Source organism: Pongo pygmaeus, chromosome 14 (genome assembly GCF_028885625.2).
Source record: "Pongo pygmaeus isolate AG05252 chromosome 14, NHGRI_mPonPyg2-v2.0_pri, whole genome shotgun sequence".
Lineage (NCBI taxonomy): Eukaryota > Metazoa > Chordata > Mammalia > Primates > Hominidae > Pongo > Pongo pygmaeus.
This window is the reverse complement of record NC_072387.2, coordinates 92,338,815-92,345,780: the sequence shown is the minus strand read 5'-3', so window position 1 is coordinate 92,345,780 and position 6,966 is coordinate 92,338,815. Positions and strand designations below refer to the sequence as shown.

At 35.3% G+C, this 6,966-nt stretch overlaps 1 pseudogene; it reads right to left on the bottom strand.

Moving 5' to 3' along the window:
* Positions 1-276: 276 nt before the first annotated feature.
* LOC129011705 (glycogenin-1-like) lies at positions 277-1,153 on the bottom strand (annotated as a pseudogene).
* Positions 1,154-6,966: the final 5,813 nt, after the last annotated feature.

Below are 6,966 nucleotides of genomic sequence, written 5' to 3'. Positions count from 1 at the left end.
AACTGCTTAATATTGAGTTTCCCTTACTGTGTATGCTGACAATCAGCAAAAGTGAGAATTTCTAAAATGCGCTAAAGAGGATTAAAAAGCAGAACATTGTCCATATAACAGAATTGCCTCTTCACAACTTTTGCCCAGTTCTCATCTGTTGTCCTGTGAAAACCTCTCATCTGATAAGTTTTAGTGAAAGCCTCTTGAAGCCATAACAGACTTTTCTCAACCCAGCTCTGGGTACTAAGTATTAGGAACACGTGCCCACAGGAAATGGCAGTGTTTCTACTGGAGGTAAGTGTCACGTGTCCTCTTGATGTCAAAGGAATCTGGTCCCATATAATCAGCCTGGCCCTATTCCCACCACTTCATCTGTTCTTCCAAGGATACAAAAGGCTGTGCCATAGCTGGAATCTCCCCAAGGGACAGATGTGATATGCCTCCTGAGATATCTTCCACATTTACATATGAGCAGGTGTCTTTGACAAGGTCAAATTGTTGAAGCAGAGTTAAAACATTGGTGGTAAAGATGCTCCACCACAGGATGAGAAACTCTGGATGAGTCACGTTGGGATCATGGGACTCGCTTTTGACATTTTTTGTTTTGGGATCATAACTATAATTCCATGATTTGGCTCATTCCAGGAAATGCACAACTTTGGCATTTGCACCAAACATTTTAAATGCTGGGAGGTAGGAGTATATAGTGATGTTGCTTAGGTTATAAATGAACAGCAGGTGTTTTCTGATATCTGTTGTTGCCCAGATGCTTAAAAAATGTATTCAGTAAGCCTTGGTCTCCACTGTCAAAACTACCTTGCTCAGAAGTAAGATGCAACAGCTGATTACATGTTTCAACTGAAGGCTGATAAACAAAGATTCCGAAATTGAAGTAGTTAGGCCACCCTTAGTCTGGTGCTGCTGACAATTCTTCTCGCTCAAAAAGATCATCAATATTTGCTAGGATCAGAGTATCTGCTTCTATGAATACACATTTTGAATACTGTGTAAGTGGCTAGGCGTGGAGCTTTGCCAGCGTGGCATCCAACTCTGGCCTCTTCATTACAGTTAGATGAGCAGAATCGCTGCTGCCCAAGACATTTACCATGATGACTTCATCAAAGACTGTCTCTAAAACTTTTCTCATGGAGTTTGAGACTTGCGGAGTGGCGAACACGACCAGCCTTCTGGTGGTCCTGTGCTGTTTTAGAGGTGAGCCCCGGACCGGGGCACCCCTTTGGTGTAGGCATAGTTTGTGGTCAATGTCACAAAGGCCTGATCTGTTATGGTGCTGCCCAGGGGTGCAGGTGGCCGGGGCAGCTGCAGGTTGGTGGCTCAGAGAAGCCTGTGCCAGGAGGCAGCAGGGCCAGCGAGGGGGTGTGGCCTCTGAATCTATTCCATCAACCCAAGGGGTAATAATTGCTTCTTGCAGTAATTTCTTGGTCGCTCTTATTTCCTTTCTTTTTGCTTTTTCCATCTTCCTTGTAACCTGTTATTTATACCGCATACTCGCTTTTTAAACATCTGATGTTTCTGTGTTACTGACTGGACCTTAGTAGTAAATATTGAACAACGCTTGCTTATTTGTTTTTCTGTGGTCCCTTCAAGGATTCCCCAGAATCCAACAATAAAGACTTAATGTTTCATAAATGTTTTAGAAGTAATGCCTAGAAGGCTTAAAAATTTTTAGTCAAAATTAAAGAAAATATTTTGTTATAATATCTAGACATATTATTACCATGTATTATAAAAATAGTGATTTAACTTTTAATTTAAAATTAATGTATTTATTTCCTGGATATGCCTTAGTGGATCTATAGTCATATATAGCAATTTCCTGATTGCTGCTTTAAAGAAGTTGCCCCTAATTGAATGAGTAAGCTAAAATGACAGTAAATTCTATGGTAATCTTACCATTTAAAGAAGCTAAATAGTCTATCACTGTCTTACTAACTTCTAAGGAATTATTTTGTTCAAGATGTGTTGAAAGACTTTTAGTACTTTTCTAACAATTTAACATTATGCCATGTTGGAAACACTGTATAGGAAGGTAAATGATTAAATGTTAAAGTTACCTATATATACTTATAATTTGCTCATTTTACTACATGGCGATAACCAAATTTTATATAATTTTACTCCTTACAAATACCATAGTATACCTTATTAATTAGGCCAATAAAGTGTCACATTGATTTTTTGTGACCGCTAACATATCATTGACCAATATTCATGGGTGTGGTGGATCCTTTGGAAAAGAGAACTAACTAAAAAACATTTCTTAAAGACAAGATACTTCTGAAGTAATGTACTACAGAATTATTGAAAGAATCTCTGAACTGGGAAGTTATATTGAGATGCTATTTTGATACTGATAGCGTGTAAAATATATTAAATTCGCAATGACATTTTTAAAAAGAATGAAATGGATGAACTTCCTATTATCTGAACTGAAGGGCTTTTATGATATAATACTCTTATTTCTAAAACTATGATTAAAACTGTACTTCAAAAGTCAAATCTTTTCAAAGAAACTCTAAATTACCAAGTAAAGAATTTGAAAATCTTATCTAATGTTCTCATGAAAAATTCTCTTGACCTTTGGTTTGACATTGAAGAGCATTCTTATTTTCTAAAAGCCTCTTTTGCTCTATTCTTTTCATGACAACAGATTCATAAGGAAAAAAATCTAACAGAAAATATTTGCTCCATGTAATATGAAAGTAAAAATTTTTGTGTTTGTGTATGTATAAATGAAATTGTGCGTGTGTATATATTCAGGCAATATTATTATTAAGAATACATTATATAATTAGTATCCAAAATATTTAAATCAAAAACACTCTCCTAATTTGCCTTGCTTTGCACAGTAAATATAAGAAGCAAATTTCTGAGACTATGGTTTTCTTTTCTTTTTTTTTTTTTGAGACAGAGTCTCGCTCTGTCGCCTAGGCTGGAGTGCAGTGGCACTATCTCGGCTCACTGCAAGCTCCGCCTCCCGGGTTCACGCCATTCTTCTGCCTCAGCCTCCCGAGTAGCTGGGACTACAGGCGACAGCCACCAAGCCAGCCTAATTTTTTGTATTTTTAGTAGAGACGGGGTTTCACCGTGTTAGCCAGGATGGTCTCGATCTCCTGACATCGTGGTCCGCCTGCCTCGGCCTCCCAAAGTGCTGGGATTACAGGCATGAGCCACCGCGCCCAGTGGGATACTTGCACCTGTTAGTAGAAGAATTAGTGTGATTATTTTACGTTAAAAGGAAAATATTATAGAATTTAAATGGGCTTTGTAATTATATTAACAGAACAAACTTTGTAATGGGTTGTTTAATTTGTAGAAGATGTGCATTGCATCTGGTGTGCATTAGAATCTCAAGACCTCTGATCTGGTGACAAAGAATTAGGACTTGGATGGGAGCACTTCTATTTAAGCATGATGTATTGTCTATGTTATTTTCTTATTTTCTAACCCAACTGAAATTAAGTAATAATAAAAACAAAGTCAATGGTGGGAGAAATTTCACCAGAAGAAGGTTTCAGAGATATTTTAGATGCAGAAAATTGAAAAGGGGGAGTTGATTTTCATGCAGAACAGGATAGTAATGAGAATAGAAATAATTACTTCATATAGCCCTTGAGAGTCTCAGAATTTAGATAAATTTGGAATGATGCATGTAGCTAAAAACAGGTGGGTTGTTAAAAGCCATTGATTGCCCTTTGCCTCTGCCAGATGGGATACTGATCATTTATTTTGTGGAAAATGTAACAAAAGGTGCCCTGGGTTCCAGAATTCAAGTACAATAGAAGAGGCCTGGGAAAGAAGGCACAACGGTCCAAGCTTTTTTTGCCATTTCATTTCCAACTCATTATTTTGTATGAGCTCTGTAAAAGGGAAAAGATTGCCATCTAACCCTGGAGTATATGCCAAGTCTTCCTGGAGCAAGAAAGGGTTGCAGGGAACCACTGTGCTGGGAAAAATAGAAGAAGAGAGTACTCTAGAAGCAGGATAATAAAAGCAGTAAGAGAGATTTTTATATCTGCCACTTTTTATTACTAGAAATAATTTATACCATGGTTTGCTGTTTTACACTTTTCGTCATGAAGGCAGCAAGGCCAGCCCAGCTTTCGGAGAGAATAGTTTATATGAAAATATAGCTAAAATTGATCTTACTAGAAAATGGGTTAAGCATGCATACTTAATAGTGATCTCAGACAGCCTCTCAATGTGCCAACCCTTGAGGATTAGGTATTCAATACTTAGGGAGACAGTTCTTTAAAAGAGCATTGTCAGGGTAAATATGGAGAGTTTAACACTTGAAGATCTCTTGAATGAACTCTGTTACCTGCATTTTTCTAAAATTATCGACAAGAGCATAATCTAGTAGAGTGACAGCCTTGGCATTATTTCCATCTCATGTTATCACCTGCTGATGAATTTTGCTTGGGGATCCAGAGCTTATGGAGAAAATAAATTAAACACATACGTTTTCAGTCACTGTAAAGAAAAATAATAAACTGAAAAACATATATATGCAGATTACTCTCTGTCAACCCCCTCTTCCTTCTTCCTCCATTCTGCCCCTCCCTGTACCCTGAAACAGTGGTCCCCAATATTTTTGGCACCACGGATTGGTTTTGTGGAAGACAATTTTTCCTTGGATGGAGGGGGGATGGTGTCAGGATGATTTAAGCACATTACATGTATCACACACTTTATTTCTATTATTATTATATTGTAATATATAATGAAGGAATAATATGGTCATTATAATGTAGAATCAGTGGAAGCCTGAACTTGTTTTTCTGCAACTAGATGGTCCCATCTGGGGGTGATGGGAGACAGTGACAGGTCATCAGGCATTAGATTCTCATAAGGTATGCACAACCTAGATACCTGCAGTTCACAACAGGGTTCATGCTCCTATGAAAATCTAATGCCACTGCTGATCTGACAGGAGGTGAGCTCAGGTGGTAATGCAAGTGATGGGGAGCGGCTCTAAATATAGATGAGGCTTTGATCACTGGCTTCCCTGCTGCTCTCCTCCTGCTGTGTGGCCCAGTTTCTAACAGGCCATATAGTGTGGCCTGTGAGTAGTGGTCCATGGCCTGTGGGCTGGGGACTCTGTCCTAAAAAAAAACAAGACCATAAGATTGCATTACCATAGTGTTTTATGATCAGGTTTTGAATTAGGTTCTGCTAGGGAGATACAGATTTCTTATGCTTTTCAGTATAATAAAGATAGTGTTTCCTCTAGGACAAGAGACAGACAAGTTTACTTCCCATTATGAAAGTTTCTGACTTGCTAAACTCAGGCTACTTCTTTAATTCAACATATTGCATGTAGAGTGCTGAATGTTGTCTAGTAGATTCTCTGCAATAATCTGATTTTGTATACAGGTGTACAATTAATATCTTTGTATAAGCTAGACTGTTTTATAGTTCTATAGAGGGAAAAATAAAGCAATAGAAAATAAAACCTATGCAAATGTTTGTTGATTATTGCACTACAAATAATTTCTGTCTACAGCAATGTGAATGAAACTTTAGAAAACATACATCTCTCTATGTCAAATTCTCATTTAAACCATTTTTAATATATCATTGGCATCCTGTTTAATTAATGAGTTAAATAAAATCTTTGACACATTGATTTTGTATTTATATGAAAGTCATATTTTTACTTTTTTAAACTGTTAATAGGACTTCATATATAAACACTCATTAAAGAAAAGTTTCTCTAAACACATGTATATATCACTAGGAACTAACATAATTTTATTACCCTGAGAGTATATTTTATTATGTCTTGTTAAGTAAAGAGTAAGTCAGGAATTGTGTTCCAGGATAAAAATGACTCAGTAGTTATATATCTAATGTCTGATTTCTATTATTGCTATTTAGGGAATTGTCATAAATAGGCCGAGGAAATGGTAAGGGACTTATATGATTTATATTTTTATGTTAATAATACAATATACAAAATTTCTTTAGGTATCATCTCAGTAACTAAAATGTCTTAATTTATGTCTTATTTTCAAGAAAGATGCTAATGTTTAGAGTTTCAAGAATTTATTTTATGAATCTAAGATTATGAAACAAATGACCAGTGGTATTTTTTTTCTTTTTTCTTTCCATTACTCCTTTAAGTGCAATGCACATATGGGCTGTCATGATAAATACATTTATTTGTTTCTGGCAGACTCTTATCTTAAATGTGTATCAAGTTGATTCACTAAAGCAGAAAATCTTAACCAAATGTTAGTCACCATAAAATGCTTCTATGGCTTACATTAAAAATTAATAATAATTGAGACCTGGCATACATTATTTCAGCTCATGGTAAATTTTCCCAGTATGTGAGATTTTCTGAATTTAACATATTTAATGACATAATGTATAGTCTCTTTTAATATTTCTGTAATAAGCTACTGTATGATTTAATTATGCATGTTGAAAGATTTGTTACAATTGTCCACAATCAAAATATATGAATAATGTAATTACATATGTAAAGATGTTCTTTGATGATCTATGTTTAATACTTGCATGGCTATATTTTAAATTATGCTGAAAATTAAACAGCTAAAAACTACGTGTCTTTTTATGGTATCCATATAGAATATTATTTTATTATCTTTGGTGGAAACATGCTATAGAAACTCTCAGGCATAGTAATTAGATAAGGATTAATAAAGAAAATGACAAAATATTTAATGAGAAATGAAATCCAAATTAGAGATTGATTCAGATCCCCTAAAAATATGTTTGACCTGATTGGAATAAATCCTACAGATTCAGAAAACTCTGTGTTAAGTTTAAAGAATACTGAGATTTCTGTCATATTTCTTGCCTAAAAGGAAAATGAGATTAATAAGAAGGGATAAAAATATTAATAATAAAAGAGAAAATGGTAAATGGCATGGGAGAATTGTTACTATTTAATACACTTATGTATTACAAATGTGTTGTAAAATT